Source organism: Zingiber officinale, chromosome 4A, assembly GCF_018446385.1.
Source record: "Zingiber officinale cultivar Zhangliang chromosome 4A, Zo_v1.1, whole genome shotgun sequence".
Lineage (NCBI taxonomy): Eukaryota > Viridiplantae > Streptophyta > Magnoliopsida > Zingiberales > Zingiberaceae > Zingiber > Zingiber officinale.
In genome coordinates, this window is record NC_055992.1 from 28,169,169 (window position 1) to 28,192,617 (window position 23,449).

A 23,449-nucleotide genomic window follows, 5' to 3' on the forward strand; every position below is an offset into this window, starting at 1 on the left:
AGATCTCCAGCTATTTGCTATCGTTTGTATTGTTTTGATTCTCACTTGACTATATTTGGATCTGGATGTTGAATACTTAGATATTATATAATTTGACTCGTTGATGGATTTGTTTTCGATTTTATATTACTACATGTCTGCCTGGACGGCAGAAGAGGTAAGAAAATCGGATTTGGGCTTTACGAGTGTAGTTGATTAGGGTTGATTTCGAGTCAGAGTATTACTATGTTGTTTATTTTTATTAACTGCGTGGTTGTGACAGCCAGAGGCTGAATACTTGTATAAACTGCGTGGTGATTGGTTTTATTTACTGTTATTATTCCAGCAGCCTGTGGCTGAGGTATTTGTGAGATGTAGAAAAGTTTCAGATTGTCCACCGTACAGGGGAGATGCTGCCGAAATTTTCTCGGACAGGGACTCCTCTGGGGCGTGACAAGCTATACCTATTGGCGTGAGAATTCTGAGTTTTTTATGATTGACATGCTTCAATTGTAACAGTCCGAACAACCTCTGATTCTAGCACCTAGTTCACGTTTTAAGCATGCTTCAATTGTAACAGCCGAACAACCCCCTAATTCCAGCATGTAGTTCATGTTTTAAGCATGCCTGTAGCATTTCAGTGTGGTATCCTTGTACATCTACCTACTGCCCATAAATTCCAGCAAGTTGTTTTCCTTTTTGGGCCACGCAGATGGGCATAAACAACCCTTGATCTTTAGCATTTCAAGTTAGGTAATCTTGGTTAATTAGTAGGCATGATCAGCAGGTTATCTAAGTGACAATATTAGTTTTAGTGCTATTCTTGAATACGAACAGCCCTATTTCTTTCCGGCATTACAATTCTGAAGTCTTTGCCATTAGATGAGCATGAACAGTTCCTTTGTTTTGCTGTCCACAAGCATGAGCAGTACTAGTTCTTAATTCTGTTTCACTTGCAGTATTAGAATAACATGAGCAGTATTAGTTCTTAAATTTCGTTTCACTTGCAGAATTAGAATAGCATGAGCAGTATTAGTTCTTAAATCTATTTCACTTGCAGTATTAGTATAGCATGACTAGTAAGCTCAATGTTACTTTCTTTTGCTCTATTTTATAGCATGATTAGTAAGTTCAAAGTTGCTTTCTTTTGCTCTATTTTATAGCATGATTAGTAAGTTCAAAGTTGCTTTCTTTTGTTCTATTTTATAGCATGATTAGTAAGCTCAAAGTTGCTTTCTTTTGCTCTATTTTATAGCATGATTAGTAAGCTCAAAGTTGCTTTCTTTTGCTCTATTTTATAGCATGATTAGTAAGTTCAGATTTGCTTTCCTTTGCTTTGTTTTATAACATGCTTAGAGAGTTCAGATCTGCTTCCCTTATGTTATTTTTATATAGCATGCTTGGTTAGTTGTAATCCTACACTTGTTAGATATATCTACAGGATTCTAATAAGCTTTAATCAAGGAGTATGAGAAGTATGAGTAAAGAAAAGACTAGAGTTTAGTTAAAAAGAAATAACTAGTAAATTAAAGTAAGAGGCTAGTACCCGACTTCCAAGGTTGTCGTTAAATAAATCCAGGTGACCAATTCCAAGGTCTTGGCCCTGGTAAGACCAAAGTCTTTACCTCATAGGACTAGAGGCTCGCTACCTCAGTCACTATTAGAGAGCGCGCAAAACAAAGATGATACTAAGCCTGTGCCCAAAGAAGAAGAAAAGAAAAGAAGAAAAAGAAGAAGAAAGTGAAAGAGAAATTAAAAGATTAATTTCTAGTATAAAGATGTAAGAAAATGAAACGAGTATTATGCTTAGAATCAATAGAAGTTTAGTTCTTTAATTCTAAGCCTACAGTAGTAGTTTCATTATTTTCCTGTCAGTTAGTGAGCATGTTTAGTATTCAGCTTTATTTCTGTATACCATGAGTACATGCAACTTTCCTTTTAGCATTTCAGATTTAGTATTGTTGCATTACTTTTATGCACTTCGAGTTTTTGTGAGATAAATTAGTACTTACTAAGCGTTTCGCTTATAGTTTTATTTTCTTTCCTCCTACTGTAGATAAAGGAAAAGCTAAGATATGAAAGGGAGGTGACAGGGTGGTGGTGATGATGAAGGTGTGTGATGACTGGACTGTGGAGAGATCCAGAATTAGCTGGCAAAAATTGTCAAGACTTTATGTTTAATTCTTTTAGTTTCCTTAAGTGTTATTATGAGTTGAGACTGTATTTAAGTTTATTTTGCACTTTACTTTTATTATTTGTGGAGTGATGTAGTTGGTTGCTTTTGCTAGAGTAGTTGCTTTGGTTATAGTATGATTTTATTACTGCGTGGTTGTGAAAAATGTGTTCCAGCTGCCTGTGGCTGCGTATATATTGTTTGTATTATGGATTTGGTCACCGGTATAGGGGAGACTCTGCCAAAAATTTTCGGTAGGAATTCCTCTGGGGCCGTGACAAATCTAAGTGTTGCTAATATTAGCATAAGTGACACTAGTAAGTAGAGTATAGATAGGCAACAGTCACCCTTAGAGAGTAGTAGTAAGAAGGGTGGGTCGTTACAGTTGGTATCAGAGTCGTGTTCCATTCTCCAGCATCACACACACATCAGCATCATCCTTGTCGTCTCCAAGTAAGAAAGTATTTAAATTCTTTCTTTATTCTGCTTTCCTTATTATTAATTGCAGTATAGAGTATTTGTTTTTGAATGCTTAAGTACGATAGAAGATTTTGTTTCCCTTTTCTATATTCATATATAAGTATGATTATAAGGGTTAGAGAAGCTATTTAGTCTTTTTCCTCTGCATAATTAGATGTCAAGAAGAGGACGTCCCTGTACCGTTCGTCCTGAGGACCGAGTTCAGGAGAACGAAGAGCTCAGAACCCTTGGGCCTATTCTCTCTGAAGTTGTTACTCAACTTCAGAGACAAGTAGCGAGCAGCAACAAGTGATTGCTAATCTAATGGCCAATCAGAAGCCAGCTCCTCCCACTCCCCCAACTATTAATGTGGAGACCCCAGTGGTGACTGAAGTCCTATCGGTTGCCCTAGAAGTCGCCACAACACCTAGAAGACAAGAAGCATACCTCATCCAGTGGCTGAAGCTGAAACCAGAAAGATTCTCAGGCACGACTGAGCCTTGGAATGTCCAGGCTTGGTTCAAGACACTTGAGAGTACAATGGAGCTTCTTGACTGGCCAGAAGTCGAGAAGGTTAAGTGTGCCTCTTTCTGCCAATCTGGAGGTGCTTGTATGTGGTGGGAGCGAGTGGAGAGTAAGAGAGCAGTCAACCAGATGAGTTGGGTTGACTTCGAGATAGAGTTTTATGAAAAAGTCTTCCGTCAACGGACCACCAATAAATAGTATGAGGAGCTTATGGAATTCAGACAAGGTGACCTACCAGTAGAAGAAGCGGTCAAAAGATTTAACAGGCTAGCTCACCTTTGCATAGAGTTAGTAAGTACAGTGAAAGAATGAGTCAGACTGACGCTCCGAATGCTGAGACCAGAAATAGCACCTAATGTGAGTAGTGAAACTCACCGACCATAGATTGGTGAAGAACTGGTCAGCAGGGCATTAGTGAGCATTATCTAAACAGCAACAAGGCACAACAAACGCAACACAAGCCAGTCAAGATAGAAGAAAAGATAGTGGGGAAACAGAGACCCCAATCAAGTAATCAGAACTGGAAGGACAAAGATTACAAGAAAGACCCAAGCAGGAAGATGTTCGGGTAGTCTGTGAGTATCCAAAGGTATTTCCAGAAGGGCTACCTGGACTACCTCCCAACAAAGAAGTGGAGTTTGAGATTGAATTGATTCCTAGTACCGGTTCAATTTCAAAAGCTCCATATCGCATGTCTCCAGCAGAGTTGAAAGAGTTACAAGCACAACTACAGGAGTTACTTGACAAAGGCTCCATTCGCCCTAGTCACTCACCTTGGGGAGCTCCTGTGTTGTTTGTCAAGAAGAAAGATGGATCTATGCGGATGTGCATAGATTACAGAGCTCTGAATCAAGTGACGATCAAGAACAAGTACCCCCTTCTCAGGATCGATGACTTATTTGATCAGTTAAGAGGGGCAACAGTATTCTCAAAGATAGACCTGTGCTCTGGGTACCATCAGCTGGAAGTGAAAGAAAGGGATATACCCAGAACGGCTTTCAGGACCAGATACGGACACTACGAGTTTATAGTCATGCCTTTTGGTGTGACTAATGCACCAGCAGTCTTCATGGACTTAATGAACAGAGTGTTCAGAGAATATCTTGACAAATTTGTCATCGTATTCATCGACGACATTCTGGTCTATCCAAGGACTCCAGAGGAGCATGACACGCACTTGAGGATAGTACTACAGACTCTTCAGCAAAAGAAGCTTTACGCTAAATTCTCAAAGTGCGAGTTCTGGTTAGATCAGGCGGCATTTCTAGGTCACATAATTTCTAAAGAAGGCATCCAAGTGGATCCATCAAAATAGAAGCAGTCAACAACTGGAGCAGACCCAAGAACGCCAGGGAGATCAGAAGCTTCCTTGGTTTAGCTGGGTACTACAGGAAATTCGTGGAGGACTTTTCCAAGATAGCCTCTCCACTAACAACCCTCACCAGGAAAAACAAGAAGTTTGAATGGTCAGATAAATGTGAGCAGAGTTTCCAAGAGCTTAAGAAGAGACTGACCAGTGCTCCTATCCTGACAGTTCCAGAAAGTGACAAGAGTTTTGACATCTACAGTGATGCTTCCAAGATGGGCTTAGGAGCTGTACTCATGCAAGAAGGAAAAGTCATAGCCTATGCTTCCAGACAACTCAAAGACTACGAGAAGAACTATCCCACTCACGACCTTGAGCTGGCAGCTGTGGTTTTTGCACTGAAACTTTGGCGACATTATTTGTATGGAGTTCAGTGTAGAATCTTCACAGATCATCAGAGTCTTAAGTACTTCTTCACTCAGAAGGACTTAAACATGAGACAGCGCAGGTGGCTGGAGTTGGTCAAAGATTACGACTGTGAAATCCTCTACCACCCAGGCAAAGCTAACAAAGTGGCAGATGCACTCAGCAGAAAATCCAGTGCATCTCTGATGTCTTTGTCATCATTAGCCCTACCACTGCAGAAGGAGTTGTCAGACTTTGGACTTGAAATTATTGAAGGGAAACTCTCTGCATTGACCTTAGAGTCTACATTGCTTGAGGAGTTACAGAGAAAGCAAAGTGAAGATTCAGACATCCAGAAAATCAAGCAAGGGATACAAAAAGAAGACAAATCAGAGTTTCGAGTAACGGATAGCGGGATTCTTTATCAAGGGAGTCACATTTGCGTGCCCAATGATGAAGAACTGAGAAAGAAGATTTTAGAAGAAGCTCATAACACCCCCTACTCCATGCATCCTGGTTCTACCAAGATGTACCAAGATGTGAAACAAAGGTTCTGGTGGCCTGGACTCAAAAGAGATATTGCTAAATATGTCAGTACCTGCCTGACATGCCAGAGAGTCAAAGCATAACACCAGAGACCAGGAGGAGTTCTTCAGTCTCTTCCAATACCAGAATGGAAATGGGAAGACATATCCATGGACTTCATAACAGGTCTTCCAAGAACTACAAATGGATATGATGCAATATGGGTAGTAGTGGACAGATTGACTAAGTCTGCCCATTTCCTAGCCATCAAGGTGTCCCACTCCATAGAGCAGTTGGCACAACTATACGTTAAGGAGGTGATCAGACTTCATGGAGTTCCTAAATCTATTGTTTCTGATAGAGATGGACGCTTCACCTCACACTTTTGGGAGTGCGTTCAGAATGCACTAGGCACCAAACTCAAGTTCAACACAGCTTTCCATCTTCAGACTGATGGACAGACAGAGCGAGCAAACCAGATTTTAGAAGATATGCTCAGAGTTTGTCCGCTGGATTTCAAGGGAAGTTGGTGTAAGTATCTGTGCTTAGCTGACTTTGCTTACAACAATAGCTATCAGGCCACCATCAAGATGACACCTTATGAGGCACGGTATGGCAGGAAGTGCAGATCACCCCTCTGCTGGCAAGAAGCAGGTGGGAGAAAAGAAATGGAAGTAGAGCTGGGCATTCAGACAGAGCTGATAGATGAGACTACTCAGGCAATCCAAAAAATCAGACAGAGAATTGAGACTGTCCAGAGCAGACAGAAGATTTATGCTGACACATGTCGTTGGCCACTAGAATTCCAAGTAGGGGAGTCAGTCTTCCTCAAGGTCGCTCCTATGAAGGGAGTGATGAGATTTGGCAAGAAGGGCAAATTAAGTCCTCGCTATGTAGGACCTTACCTGATCATAGAGAGGATTGGGAAAGTAGCTTACAAGCTGGACTTACCACAAGACATGTCAGCAATACACAATGTATTTCATGTCTCCATGCTAAAGAAGTGTCTCCACGACCCGAGCCAAGTGATTCAGCCTCAGTCAGTGCAGATCCAAGAGGATCTTAGTTATGAGAGCAGACCTACACAGATAGTGGGCAGAGTAGTTAAGAGATTAAGAAATAAAGAAGTACCACTAGTGAAGGCCATCTGGCAGAACCAGAAGCACGACGAAGTCACTTGGGAGCGGGAGGACAGTATGAGATAGAAGTATCCAGAACTATTCTAAGTTCGAGGACGAACTTTTTATAAGGTATGGGGGATTGTAACGACCCAGTTTTTCCTATTTCTAGTTCTAAATGTCCTCAAAAATATCTGAAAATGCTTTTAAAATGTTCTAGAGATTTTTAGAAAATTTTAGAGTATTTTTACGTAATTTTTGGAGGTCATTTGGTATTTTTACAAAATGAAAGAAGTTTAGACAAAAATTGTGTAAGTCGAGATTCGACCCGTAGACCTCGGACAAGTCCTAAGCCTTAAGCGAAGCGAGGCAACCAAGTGAGCCGCGGGTCTTTTGTGAATATATATGGAATGAAATGTATATATGCAGTAGTTGGAACACTTAAAATAAATTGGAAAAAAGTGCGCGGCTGAGGGATTGAAGCCGAGACCTTTGACTTGGTTAAAACCCGGCTGACCAGCTGTGCCAGCGGGCTATGTTAACCTAAGAGGGAGAGAAATATATTTAAGGTATAGTTATAATGAAAACCCAAGTTTTAAAAGAGAACCTAGGTTTTCTTTTCCTCTGCTCGCCCGAAACTCTTCCTCTCACGCACGCGCGGCGCGACTCTCTCTCTCGGACGGAAACGAAGACGGCCTAGGGCACATCTCCGGCGGCCGACGAGCATCGCTTTTCGGCCGGTCTTCACCGAACCGTGACCCTCTCGTCGTGGAGAGCACGTGGACCCGAAGGAGACGCCGAGATCGTGAGCTCCTCCGAACCCTAGCTGCCTCTCTTTGGTTGTAAGTCTAAGAACATCTCTGTAAGTACTACTCACCTGTGGTAGGAGTTGCTCCGAGCTTCGATTTGATTTCCTTGCTTGCGAATTTTGCTGCGCTGAGTAGAATTACATGCTAGGGTTTTTCCTTTCTTTGCTCTGGTTGTCAAGCCGAATAGCTATACCTATTGGCGTGAGAATTCTGAGTTTTTTGTAATTGACATGCTTCAATTGTAACAGTCCGAACAACCTCTAATTCTAGCACCTAGTTCACGTTTTAAGCATGCTTCAATTGTAACAGCCGAACAACCCCCTAATTCCAGCATGTAGTTCATGTTTTAAGCATGCCTATAGCATTTCAGTGTGGTATCCTTGTACATCTACCTACTGCCCATAAATTCCAGCAAGTTGTTTTCCTTTTTGGGCCACTCAGATGGGCATAAACAACCCTTGATCTTTAGCATTTCAAGTTAGGTAATCTTGGTTAATTAGTTGGCATGATCAGCAGGTTATCTAAGTGACAATATTAGTTTTAGTGCTATTCTTGAATACGAACAGCCCTATTTCTTTCCGGCATTACAATTCTGAAGTCTTTGCCATTAGATGAGCATGAACAGTTCCTTTGTTTTGCTGTCCACAAGCATGAGCAGTACTAGTTCTTAATTCTGTTTCACTTGCAGTATTAGAATAACATGAGCAGTATTAGTTCTTAAATTTCGTTTCACTTGCAGAATTAGAATAGCATGAGCAGTATTAGTTCTTAAATCTATTTCACTTGCAGTATTAGTATAGCATGACTAGTAAGCTCAAAGTTGCTTTCTTTTGCTCTATTTTATAACATGATTAGTAAGTTCAAAGTTGCTTTCTTTTGCTCTATTTTATAGCATGATTAGTAAGTTCAAAGTTGCTTTCTTTTGCTCTATTTTATAGCATGATTAGTAAACTCAAAGTTGCTTTCTTTTGCTCTATTTTATAGCATGATTAGTAAGTTCAGATTTTCTTTGCTTTGCTTTGTTTTATAACATGCTTAGAGAGTTCAGATCTGCTTCCCTTATGTTATTTTTATATAGCATGCTTGGTTAGTTGTAATCCTACACTTGTTAGATATATCTACAGGATTCTAATAAGCTCTAATCAAGGAGTATGAGAAGTATGAGTAAAGAAAAGACTAGAGTTTAGTTAAAAAGAAATAACTAGTAAATTAAAGTAAGAGGCTAGTACCCGACTTCCAAGGTTGTCGTTAAATAAATCCAGGTGACCAATTCCAAGGTCTTGGCCCTGGTAAGACCAAGGTCTTTACCTCATAGGACTAGAGGCCTGCTACCTCAGTCACTATTAGAGAGCGCGCAAAACAAAGATGGTACTAAGCCTGGGCCCAAAGAAGAAGAAAAGAAAAGAAGAAAAAGAAGAAGAAAGTGAAAGAGAAATTAAAAGATTAATTTCTAGTATAAAGATGTAAGAAAATAAAACGAGTATTATGCTTAGAATCAATTGAAGTTTAGTTCTTTAATTCTAATCCTACAGTAGTAGTTTCATTATTTTCCTGTCAGTTAATGAGCATGTTTAGTATTCAGCTTTATTTCTGTATACCATGAGTACATGCAACTTTCCTTTTAGCATTTCAGATTTAGTATTGTTGCATTACTTTTATGCACTTCGAGTTTTTGTGAGATAGATTAGTACTTACTAAGCGTTTCGCTTATAGTTTTATTTTCTTTCCTCCTACTGCAGATAAAGGAAAAGCTAAGATATGAAAGGGAGGTGACATGGTGGTGGTGGTGATGAAGGTGTGTGATGACTGGACTGTGGAGAGATCCAGAATTAGCTGACAAAAATTGTCAAGACTTTATGTTTAATTCTTTTAGTTTCCTTAATTGTTATTATGAGTTGAGACTGTATTTAAGTTTATTCCCTACTTTACTTTTATTATTTGTGGAGTGATGTAGTTGGTTGCTTTTGCTAGAGTAGTTGCTTTGGTTATAGTATGATTTTATTACTGCGTGGTTGTGAAAATTGTGTTCCAGCCGCCTGTGGCTGCGTATATATTGTTTGTATTATGGATTTGGTCACCGGTACAGGGGAGACTCTGCGAAAATTTTTCGGTAGGAATTCCTCTGGGGCCGTGATAAATCTAAGTGTTGCTAATATTAGCATAAGTGACACTAGTAAGTAGAGTATAGATAGGTAATAGTCGCCCTTAGAGAGTAGTAGTAAGAAGGGTGGGTCGTTACACTAAAGGACTATCAAATAGAATATAAAAATACAAAAATTTTAATTGATAATATGAGTTCAATTAATCTGACCAAAAATCTAATTCACCACTCTAGAACTAAATACATAGAGGTAAAACACCATTTTGTAAGAGATCATGTAGCTAAGGGTGAAATTGTACTTGACCATGTTGAGTCCAAATCAAACCTAGCTGACATTTTCACAAAACCCTTACTTGAACTTGAGTTCAGTGCACTTAAAAGGCAAATAGGAATGTGTTGGGTAGAATAGATCTTGATTTTCAAACTAGTTTCTTACCTTTATTTTAAATTTTTACTGTCTGTTCGGAATTTACTTAGTTTTAAAATATCTTTTAAATCCTAGGAAAATGTTCCCAATTTTTTTTAGATTTTCAAAACTCTGGATTTAGCCTAGGGTTTTCCTTTAGATATCATGTTCCCCTAGTTTCAGCTAGAGCATCTCACAAACACCCTAGGCTTAACTTGCTTATGGTTGAAAGAAACTTAGAACGGCATGAGATGCATAAGGTACAGTCTAGACTTCAGAATGCTTATTTCTGTGCATCGCAGTAAGTCTGGGCGGTAAAAAACCAACAGTACATTAATCAAGTGAAGTTTTCCAGCCCTAGTCAAATCTATCTGGATCAATTGACTTAACTTGACTAACCAAGTGAAAGCTACTGTCTTCTGACAAACAGCTAGTAGCTACAGGTTCGGCAGTTGGTTAAGGATATTAAAATTTGGTTATCCAACGATTAAGTGTACTCATGCATAGACTTTAGGGCTCTGATACTTCGCTAAAGGAATTCATGTTTTTCAATAGGCTATTTATCATATATATTTTTTTTAAAAAGGTTTTTTTTTAATTTTTTTTGGAATCTCAAATTTCACAAAACTTTTTTTAGCCAATTTTGTTTTAACTGTTAAATTAGCCAAGTGTTCTTAAAACTACTATTCTCAAAATTCGGCTAAGTCTTTTTAACTTGAAAATTTTTTTGGCTAAGTCTATTTTCAATATGTCTACTTTCAAAAATTAGCTACAATTCTTTATAAAACTGAATTTCCAAACTTAGCTATGTCCCTTTAAAACTTGACTTTTGAATTAGTTAAATCTTTCCTAAAAAAAAATTGTTAAAGATTAGCTAAAATCATTCTTTTCAAAAATTAGCTAAATATTTTCTAAACACATTCTTTTTAGCTAAAACTTATTCTTTTCAAAAACTTTAGCTAAATTTTTTTTAACTACTGTTATCAAAATATTAGCTAAAGTCCTTTATCAAACTACTATTTTCATTTTAGCTAAGTGTTGGGATCTAACGCGCCAAAAGACGCGGAAACGCAGCGGAAAAATACTAGATCTTCTTATCCAGCGGATCTATGCGAAGGGAAGAAAACAATTTTCATGACAAATAATCTATGCTAAGCTATGTGATAGGATTGTACCTTTGTTGCGTGCCCTTCGCAATCCCGACAGCAACCTTTTCTTCTAGATCCAGATCTCAATGCGTTCAAATGTCCGCGCCTCTATGGTATCCACACGAACATATCCTTTGTTCGTCCCACGAACGAAGCCTTCAGAGAAGAACCATCTTCTTGTGCTAGCAAGAAGTATATATGGTTCGGCCATGGAAGAAAATTTGGCCATAGAAGAAGGAGTAAGAAGGAGGAGGAAGATCAAGAGACACCCATCTCATCTCATGAAAAATCTCACCAAAACCCTATTTATATTCATCCAATGAATATGAAGGGTTTTGGTCTCTTTGTATTCCTCTTAATGTGCTGGATTATTATATTAGATTAATCATTAATCCAATAACCCAATAAGTCTAACCCATTGAGTGTAACCCATCAATCCAATTTGTCTAATTCGGATTGAACTCAATCCAATGAGTGAGTTCATTTGAGTCTAACTCAATTAGTAACCAAAAGGCCTAATCATCTCATGATTGGCTCTTAGGGCTAATTACTAACAATCTCCCACTAGCACTAGTGCCAATCACCACTAAGATGACACCAACACTTTGAATTTACCTATTATTCTTAATATCCTTAGTATTTTAGTCAAACTAAAATACCTATCTCTGAACCAATATGTTCTTTGTGTGTGACCCTATAGACTCTCGTAACGTTGGCAATGTATCCAAATCAATATTTGCGATACATAAACAAAGAGTGGCATCTAGCAATGCATCATTGCTACCCAAGTGACGAGAAAGTTGAGATCCGACCTAACCTGTCCGTGGCTATTATCTTGTATGACTCAGTCCCTCTATCCTTGATATCTAGATTTATCGATGAGGCATAGACCATGTCATCCCCTTATCAATCTTTGTGTTTCTTGATCTCCAAGTAGACACACTATACAAATAAGCTCAATATCTCATATTGACTTATCTGAGTATGGTCATACATTTCTGTGTCCTACTAATCAAGGGGCCCACAGATATCACTTTCATTATATGGAAGGGATAGATCCCATCTACATCACTCACATCTCTCCGCATAATTTATTGCATACCCAGTGATCGACTTTATAGTCCACCCTGTTACGGGTGACGTTTGACGATACCAAAGTACACAACTCCTTATGTAGGGAACCGTAGTGACTTCAAGTCTAAGGACTATTCATACCAATAGTCACATGAGAATGTTTATGACACTCATATAGTGATCCATGAAACATCTCATAGCGGGTTAATTCAGTATATATTCTCTAATATATACCCATGTGTCAACTTGATATCTCATATCCATGATTTGTGAGATCAAATCATCCGTTGACCTACATGCTAGTCTCAACGCATTAATATTGTTCTTGTATGTTAATGCTCGACTAGGAATAGTTAAGAGTAGTGTTCTCTATAATATCTCACTATCAATTCAACCAATTGATTATTGTAGATAAGAACCTACCACCCAAGGACATTATTATATTTATTCATTCGGCACTGAACTGAAGTAAATATAATAACCATAACCTTTGTCTTCTAATGAAATAATGAAATATGATATAAAATGTCCTAAGTCAATCAACTCTTGATTGTCTCTTAGGGCTTACACTAACAATCTCCTTATACACTAGCGCCAATCACTAAAATATCTCATATCCATTGACCTAGTGTGACCATCATGCTTTCTTGGTGCCAAAGCCTTGGTTAAAGGATCTGTAATGTTAGCATTGTTTGGTTATCTGCATATCCTCATATCTCATATATCGAGGATTCCTCTAATGAGATGAAATTGTTGTAGTATCCAATACCCAAGACCACCATTTAAGTACAATACATACCCTAACTGCGATCTAGAAATGGCCTTGTCAATTTTGGAAGCTTGCACCACTGTAACCCTTTACAGCAACAGCTGTAACGCTTTACAACAATAGCTCTTCATCGCCTCCAAAGATCAAGAAATAACCTTGAGTCTTTCTCAAGTACTTAAGAATATTCTTGACTGCTATCTAGTGACCTTCACCTGGATCTGACTGGCATCTGCTCATTATGCGTAACGCATATGAGACATCTGGGCGAGTACAAAGCATGGCGAAACTTTTAAGCACATTGTCAATATATGTACTCTGGCTTAGAATAAGCCATCTCCTGGATCTATCTCTATAGATCTTAATTCCCAAAATATAGGCTGCTTCACCTAAGTCCTTCATTGAGAAACAATTCCCAAGCCAAGTCTTCACTAACTGAAGAGTAGAGATATCATTTCTAATGAGATGTATGTCATCTACATATAATATGAGAAAAATGACTGTGCTCCCACTAACCTTCTTGTAGACACAAAGTTCATCTTCATTCTTAATGAAACCAAACGTTTTGATTGCATCATCAAATCAAAAATTCCAGCTTCTAGAAGCTTTCTTCAATCCATAAATGGATCTTTGCAACTTACAAATCTTTCCAGCATGCTCTGTGTAACAACCCACCCATCTTACTACTACTCTCTAAGGGCGACCGTTACCTAACAATTACTCTACTCACTAGTGTTACTTGTGCTATTATAGCAACACTTAGATTTATCACGACCCCAGAGGAAGTCCTACCGAAAAATTTCGGCAGAGTCTCCCCTGTACCGGTGACCAAATCAACCATACAGACACTATATACACAGCCACAGGCGGCTGGAACATATTTTTTTCACAACCACGCAGTATAATAACACAATAAGAAGAAGGAAACTACTCTAGCAATAGCAAACAACTATATCACTCCAACAATAGGACCCAACTACAAGTGCGGAATAAACTTAATTACAATCTCAACTCATAATAATATTTAAAGAGACTAAAAGAACTCTAAATAAAAGAGTCTTGACAATTTGCCAGCAAACTCTGGATCTCTCCATAGTCCAGTCATCACACACCTTCATTACCACCACCTTGTCGCCTTCCTTTCATATTTTAGCTTTTCCTTTATCTGCAGTAGGAGGAAAAATAGATCTATAAGCGAAACGCTTAGTAAGTACTATACTATCTCACAAAAACTCGAAGTGCATAAAAATGCAAACGATACTGAAACTGAAATGCTAAAAGAAATCTACTCATGCTCATCTAATAGCAAGGTACTCAAATAAACTGCATACTCATGATATACCAGAATAAAGCTGAATACTGGAAATAAAACTAATCATGCTCACTAAACTGATAAGAAAAGTAATGAAACTCATGCTGTATGCTTAGAATTTAAAGGAACTAAACTTCTGCAAATTCTAAACATAGGTGATACTTGTTTCATTTACTTATAGATTTATACTTGAAATTAATCTTTTAATTTCTTTTACTTTTACTTTTCTTTCTTCTTCTTTTTCTTTCTTCTTCTTTTCTTTGGGCCCAGGCTTAGTACCATCTTATGTGCGCTCCCTAATAGAGACTGCTGTAGTCCCACAGGGTAAAGACCTCGGTCTTACCAGGGCCGAGACCTCGGAAACGGTCACCTGGATTTGTTTAACGACAACCTCGGAAGTCGGGTACTAGCCTCTTACTTTAATTTACTTGTTATCTCTTTTTAACTAGACCTTGGTCTTTTTCTTACTTATAGCTGCTCATTATAGCAAGGAAAGTCCAAACTAAATGCTATGTGCATACATGTATATGCTAAAATCTGTTCATGCATATCTTAACGCAAAGGGAAACAAAAATCAGCATACTACTATGTGTTATAATCTGTTCATGCACATCTTAAAGCAAAGGAAAACAAAAATCAGCATGCTACTATATGCTAAAATCTGTTCATATGAATACTAAAAATCTGCACATGTGAATAACAAAAATCTGCACACGTGAATCATTAAAAAAAATCTGCGAATGAAACAGAATTAAAAACTAATACGGCTCATGCTATTCTAATACTGCATACTTTAAATAAAGGCTGCCCTTCTAACTAAATAAGGGTTGTTCTTGCCCTTTGAGTTGCAAGGAAAATGCTAAACCATTCTAACTAATTAAAGGGCTATTCTTGCCTTTTTGAGTAGCAAGGAAAATGCTAAACCATCCTAACTAATTAAAGAGTTGTTCTTTCCTTTTTAAGTAGCAAGGAAAAAGCTAAACCATTCTAACTAATTAAAGGAAAACAAATCTGAACTCTCTAAGCATGCTACAATAAACATAAATCAAGGAAAGCAAGTCTGAACTCTCTATGCATGCTGTACTAAACATAAATCAAAGAAAACGAATCTGAATTCTCTAAGCATGTTGTACCAAACATAAATCCAGGAAAGCAAGTCACACTAGCTGTTCAAACTAAAGATCTGCTGAACTAAAACCCCTTGCAAACATATTCACAGCATAAGGCAACAGAAATATTCAATTCCTTGTTTAAACCCTGACACACATCAGCAATCATCTTAAAACAACAAGATGGGTATATGGCCACAACAAGATCTACACTGGATTACTAAGGTCACAAGCACAACTGGAAATAAACCCTAGCGTGTAACTCTACTCGGCACTGTGGAATCCAGAGCAAGGGAAGAAAACTTAAAGCTTGTCTCTGCCACCTGGGAAGTTAGCTACAAGATCCAACCGAAACTTAGAATACATGGAAAAATGTTTAAGTAGCAACTGAAGGCAAGAAGGAAAACAAAAATCCGGTTCTGCATTTATTTTCTTTGCATAAGATCAGATTCAACTTACTGTAAAGCTAAAACAAGCATAAATATCATTTCACAGCTTAACTCTTCTTGTAAGGCAACCCTAAATCCCCTATTCTGTTTCATCCGATTGGCACAGAACAAGAAGTGTTATGCACCTGTTCTAAGATCCCTAACATCATCCTCTCCTATAACTCAAAGTCTGCAGCCATCTAAAACAGATTCCTCTCGGAACTGAGGCACAGCAAAAAAAACTGAACAAGCAATTCACGGCAGCAACCCTAATTCCACTATCTTCACAGAAAATTCAGAACCAAAAAGAATAGGAAATCCGAAACAATCCTACAGCAGGTGAGTAGTACTTACATTGCTGTTCTTGGACTTACAACCGAAGGGAAGAAGATCTAGGGTTCGGAGGAGATGAAAATCTCGGTTTCTCCTTCGTGCTCACGACACTCTTTGCTATTTTCGGGCTTCCTTCGTCGAGGTGACCATGCACGGGTGAAGATTGGCTGGGAAAAGCCTTCGCCGGCGTCAGAGATCGAGCCCTAACGCCTGCTTCTTCATTTCCGCCAATAGAGGAGCCGCCGCGTACGCGAGGGAGGAAGAGAGTTTCGGCTCGGGAGAAAAGGAATTAGGTCTTTTTAAAACTAGGGTTTCCTATTACTAACTATACCTTAAATATCTATCTCTACTTATTTGGTTAACAAAACCCGCGTAGCTCAGCTGGTTGGTTGCGCCCGGTTAGGTCGGGTTCGACCCGAGGTCATGGGTTCGAGTCTCACCTTCAACGGTTTTTTGTCAAAACTTCTTTCTTTTTGTAAACATACTAAACGACCTCCAAAAATTACGTAAAAATACTCTAAAAATTCTTAAAAATCTCTAGAATATTTTAAAAGTATTTCCAAATATTTTTGAGGACATTTAGAACTCGAAATAGGGAAAGTTAGGTCGTTACACTCTGGATCTACAAAACCCTCAGATTGTGTCATGTACACATCCTCAGTAGATTTCTGTTAAGAAATGCGATTTTGACATCCATCTGCCAGATCTTATAATCATAGTAAGTAGCAATAGTAAGCATGATCCAAATGGAGTTGAGCATCACAACTGGTGAAAATGTTTCATCATAGTCTATACCATGAATCTGTTTGAATCTTTTAGCCACTAATCTACCTTTGTAGGTACGCATATGACTATCCATGTCAGTCTTCACCTTGAAGACCCACTTACACCCAATGGGTTTAATCCCTTCAGGTGGATCAACTAAAGTCTATACTTGGTTACTGTACATGGATTCCATCTTGGATCTTATAGACTTTAGCCATTTCTCAGAATCTGGGCCCTGTACAACTTCTTGATAAGATGTAGGCTCATTGAGATCAATAAGCTCTACATAATCATGGTTAGATAAGAGAAAAGAATATCTCTCAGGTTGATGACGAATCCTATCAAATCTGCGTAGAGCATTTGCTAGTTGAACAGATTATTGTTCCACAACCTCTTGTGGTGCAACAAAACCCTGATCCACAATATCTTGTGGTACCTGTTCAATTTCCATCACAATGTCAGTGCTAGTATCTTGAACTTCTTCAAGATCGACTTCACTCTCACTAGTTTTTCTAGAAATAAATTTCCTTTCTAGAAACACACCAGTTCTGGCAACAAACACCTTGCCATGTGTGGGATTATAGAAGTAATATCCCTTTGTTTCCTTGGGATATCCTATAAAATAACACTTGTCCAATTTGGGTCCTAGTTTATCTGAGACTAGTCGTCGAACGTAAGCCTCACCATCCCAAATCTTCATAAAAGACATCTTGGGACTCTTCCCTATCCATATCACATATGGTGTCTTTATGACAGCCTTAGATGGAACTCAGTTAAGTGTGAAAGCAACTGTCTCTAGAGCATATCGCCAGAAGGAAATAGGAAGATCTGTATGACTCATCATCGATCGTACCACATCTAATAAAGTACGATTCCTCCTTTCTGATACACCATTCCATAGTGGTGTTCCAGGTGGAGTGAGTTGAGATATGATCCCACACTCAACGAGATGGTCATGAAACTCTTGACTAAGGTATTCCCCACCTCGATCTAATCGAAGCATCTTAATACTCTTACCAAGTTGATTTTATACTTCATTCTTGAATTCTTTGAACTTTTCAAAGGATTTTGACTTGTGTCTCATTAGAAACACATAGCCATATTCACTGAAATTATCATTAAAAATAATGAAGTAATGTTAGCCTCCTCTAGCTACTACTCTAAAAGGGCCACATACATCAGTATGTATGAGTCCTAAAAGATTATTAGCCCTTTCGCGGTGTCCACTGAATGGAGTCTTTGTCATCTTGCCTCAAAGACAAGATATGCATGCCTCATATGATTCAAAATCAAATGAGTCTAAAATCCATCCTTATGGAGTTAGGATATGCAACTCTCATTTTGTGAACTAAGCGAGAATGTCAGAGATATGTTTGATTCAAATCATTAGACTTGAACCATTTGGTATTTATGTTATAGATTGGGTTGACAAAGTCTAGAACATAGAGTACATTCACAGGATGTGCACTACAATAGAATATTTCATTGAAATAAATGGAACAACATTTGTCCTTTATTACAAATGAAAAATCTTTCTTGTCCAAACAAGAAATAGAGATAATGTTCTTGGTCAAGGTAGGTACATAGTAGCACTCTTTAAGTTCTAAAACAAGCCCAGTAGGCAAAGATAAGGAATATATTCCTATAACGACAACAACAACTCTTGCACCATTGCCTACTCGTAGGTCCACTTCGCCCTTTGTCAACACTCTACTATTTCTCATCCCCTGCACATTCGTACAAATGTGAGATGCACATCCGGTATCTAATACCCATGAAGAAGAAATAGATATATTGATTTCTATAACATATATACCTGAGGCAGAAGTCTCACTTCTCTTCCTTTTTCAATTCCTTTAGGTATACCTTACAGTTCCTCTTCCAGTGTCCGGTCTCACCACAGTGAAAGCAGGTTCCTTCCTTAGCAACCCCACCTTTGGGTTTCAGTGCATGAGTCTTGTCCTTTCCTTTGGCTTGGGTCTTACCCTTACCTTTAGGCTTCCACTTTCCTTTGACCTTAGACACCATCAAAATGGTACTAGGCTTTGCCTTCTTAAGGTTGAGTTCAGCAGTTCTCAACATGCTTAATATCTTAGGCAGTGGTTTATCAATTTCATTCATGTTGTAGTTCATAACAAATTGACTATAGCTATTGGGCAATGATTGTAAGATAAGATCAGTGGCAAATTCTTAGCCTAGTGGGAATCCCAACTTTTGTAGATTCTCCACATTCCCAATCATTTTGAGCACATATACCCTACGGGATTTCCGTCTTGCATTGAAACAGTGCTTTAGAGATCTCAAATCTCTCATGCCTTGCTTGTCCTTGATATCTAAGGTGTTCAACCATATCATAAGCATCCATGTTCTCATGTTGCTTCTGAAGCTCAGAGTTCATGGTGGTGAGCATAAGGCATGATACATCTAATGCATCATCTTGATGCTTGTAAGCATCCCTATCAACTCTAGTAGCAATAGCAGGGGCACTTTAGGAATAGACTGCTCTAGGACGTACAGCTTTCTTTCTCTCTTGAGAACTATTCTTATGTTTCTATACCAGTCTAGAAATTAGGTCCATTGAGCTTATTCTTATCAAGGATAGATCGCAGAGATAGTGTCTTCTACTTACTAGATGACATGGTGGTCTACAACAATAAAATACAGAGAAGTATCATCCTCAGATCATTTAATTAGGCCTTTAATTAAATGATTCTCCCACTGAATTCTAAATCTTGATAGAAGCAAGTCACTACTAGTTCTATACCCATAAGCAAAGACATTCTAGTGGGACAAGATCCACATTATACCTTATCTTGAGTTAGTTTTGGTTAATCGCCCAAGACTTGTATAAATAGGTAGACAACGTGTACCAATTGGACAAAATCCATCTTATATTTTTCTTGAGTTAGCTTTGGCTAATCGCCCAAGATTTGTATAACTTAGGTAGACAACGTTCACCAATTACATCCTATGTAACTCTTGTATCCTTAGGTGAACAACACTATTTGTTCGTTTTCCCATCTTATGAAATCCATATTATAATTCATCTTGAGTTAGCTTTGGCTAATCGCCCAAGACTAGTATAATATGATTTACATCTTATGGGATATGCCTTTAAGTTCTCAATCCAATTGAGGTAACTTAATTAAGTCATACCTAAAGGTCGGTAGTCGGACATCACAATTGTCCTGTCACACTCTACCAAGATAAAACGAGCCACTTTGCTTTGGCAAACCTGACTACAGATGATCGAGGTAGTAATGAGTACCAAACTCTGGTAGGCATATGTAAATGACCTAATTACGATAGCTACACATGCATCATATACATCATGGCATATATCAACATATACACAAGTTTAAACGTGACAAGGTTATGGGCCCCATAAACTATGATCTTCTCAAGCCAATGAGAAGAGCGATAAGTCAACCTAGGTCTAAGCTGCTTCTCCAAGCGCTTTCTTGGTTGTCGTGTGTTGTTGTCCTTCCTTCCTTTTCACCCGTCTTCCAGAAGACTAACTCTTTCTAATTTTGTACATTACAAAATCTAAATAAACTCGAGTTACATTCGAGTGTAATCTAATTACAACAAGAATAAAAGGGATGAAGGCACGACACGCAGGCCGTATTATGAATTACAACATTACACACATCCAATCACATTGGGGTTAAAGGGCCATAACCATGCACCATGTCATATCTATTCATAATATTTTATGACATAAAATTTACTATGATTTCAGCAAACAAATTATGAGCCACAACGCCACGGCTGTCCTGCTATAACCATGCACCATGTCATATCTATTCATAATATTTTATGACATAAAATTTACTATGATTTCGGCAAACAAATTATGAGCCGCAACGCCACGGCGACCCCCAAAACAAAAATTATTTTGCATACTCATTTATGAGTTGCTACTTTACCCGAGACCCTACTACCCATAATACCAACTATGTTTTGTTCTAAACAAAACACCTCTGGCCGAGACCTTGTTGGTCACAAACCAACTATGTTTTGTTCCTAACAAGACACCCCTGGTCGAGACCTTGCTGGTCACACACCAACTATGCTTTGTTCCCAACAAAACACCCATTTCAGTCAAGGCTTAGGATTTGGCCGAGACACAAAATCTGGCCAAGACTCATAATCTGGCCGAGATTCACTCTCTTGGCTGAAACCTTGTTTGGTCGAGACTCATAAATCCTTTTGCAAATCACAATAAACCCTATCAAGTAATTTCTATATCATATATAAAAATTCTAACTCAGCATAGCCCTTTGCAAGTGGCTCTGATACCACTATTGGGATCTAGCAAGACGCGGAAATGCAGCGAAAAAAATACTAGATCCTCTTATCCAGTGGATCCATGCGAAGGGAAGAAAACATTTTTCATGACAAATAATCTATGCTAAGCTGTGTGATAGGATTACACCTTTGTTGTATGCCCTTCGCAATCCCAACAACAACCTTTTCTTCTAGATCCAGATCTCAGCGCGTTCAAATGTCCGCACCTCTATGGTAACCACACGAACATATCCTTCGTTCATCCCATGAACGAAGCCTTCAGAGAAGAACCATCTTCTTGTGCTAGCAAGAAGAATGATTCGACCAAAACTCCAAGAATCGGCCAAGAAGGAAGGAAGAGGAAGGAGAGGGGAGATCAAGGGTCACCCTTTCTTTTCACATTCTCATCTCATGAAAATAAACCCAAAAGGCTATTTATATTCATCCCATGAATATGAAGAGTTTTTTGTCTCTTTGTATTCCTCTTAATGGGTTGGATTATTATATTGGATTAACCATTAATCCAATAACCCAATAAGTCTAACCCATTGAGTCTAACCCATTGAGTCTAACCCATTAATCCAATGTGTCTAATTCGGATTGAACTCAATCCAATGAGTGGGTTCATTTGAGTCTAACCCAATGAGTAACCCAAAAGGCCTAATCATCTCATGATTGGCTCTTAGGGCTAATTACTAACACATGATTCCTCAAATTTTGGCACACTTTACTCTTTCAAGAGTAACCAATTAAAATAAGGCTTAGATTTGCCTTTAACTTCCCAATAAAATGCCAAAATCCCAACTTAACATTTCTTTACATTTGATTTCTTGTGCCAATTAAAATATATCTAATTTCTCATATCATGGCACATTTTACTCCATTTAAGGAGTAAATGATAATCCTTTTCATTTTCAAAGGTTAACAATAACCTTGAAAATGCTCTCCGAGTGTCAACTTCATCATGATTAGGTTAACTATGTTGGATCGAAAGCGCTAGAGGGGGGGTGAATAGCGCTCGTGGCTTTCACTCGTTTCAGATTCGTAAAAACGTTCGAGTAAATGTAGCGGAATTAGAAAGAGAACAACACACGAACACAAGCTATTTACTTGGTTCAAAGCCTTAAGCGACTCCTACTCCAAGGCCCACGCTCGTTGAGCATTTACGTTGGGCAACAACTATAATCTCGTAAAGTTCAGTACAAGTATGAAGTACAATGTTAAAATTAAAACAACAATTATACCGACAATGAAAAATAACAATCTTGAAGCTTCGGGTCGTCGGGGACTTGTTGTAGCTCAACCGGAATGTCTCGTTCGCAGCATACTTGAAGAAGAATCGATTTGGAAGTTCTGAAGTGAAGTGCTGCTCGACATGTCTTTAAATAGCCTGCTTGAGGCGCTTCAAAGCCCCATTGAGGCGCCTCAAACATGGAGGCTTATCCCGCGTTTTGTGTTGCGATGATCTTCTCGTCAATGCCTCTTATCTGCCTGGAGGCGCCTTAATCACACTCTGAGGCATCTCAAAGGAAGCATTCAAGGTGCCTCAACCTCTATTCAAGGCGCATCAAAGCCTGAAGTGTGCAACGTCTGCTCCTTTGCACCCGAGGCACCTCCAAGCTCCATGGAGGCGCCTCAGACACTGTTCATCCGAGGCTTGACTTGCTCCTTTGTCCCTGCAAGACATGTTATTCCACAAAACACATACATACCCTGCAAAAAAATATTAGCACACATAAAATATGACAATAGAATATTCTAACAGTCTCCGGACTGTCCGATTCTAACTTCGAATTTCCTACCGGAAACCCTAGTTCGAACCGACGCCTACTGTTCCCTCTACGGGGAATGCGTCCTCACCTACTCCACTCAGGAGATTTACCTTTTGCCAGTTCGGTCCTCCAGACCGACTGGACTTTAACCTAGGATTACTGCCCCTAGGATTTTTACCCGATGCTCCGAACCACCAATACTTCTCGCATAGGGTTACCACCCCCTATGACCTAGGGTTACCACCCCCTAGGGTTTTCCCCTTGCCTAACCACAGTTAGGACTTTCCTGAAACACTCAATCATACACATTAGAGAACAATTAAACTTAACTTTGAATCTCTTTGCCATTATCAAAACATGAGTTCGATCGTCGGATGCTTCCCGCACCAACAATCTCCCCTTTTTGATTATGGCAACCGGAATTCAAAGTTAAGAAAAAAAATACAATAAAGATAAGCATAAATTAGCACCAGCATAAATAAAACATAAGCACATTAAAGCTCCCCCTAAATAGAAGCTCCCCCTTAAAATAATTTCTTTTTATTTTAAATTTTCTTTCATTTCTTTTGAATTTCCTTATACTCTCCCCCTTTGCCATATATCAAAATAAATAAGAGAGTGAGATGAGTATAGATATAAACACTTA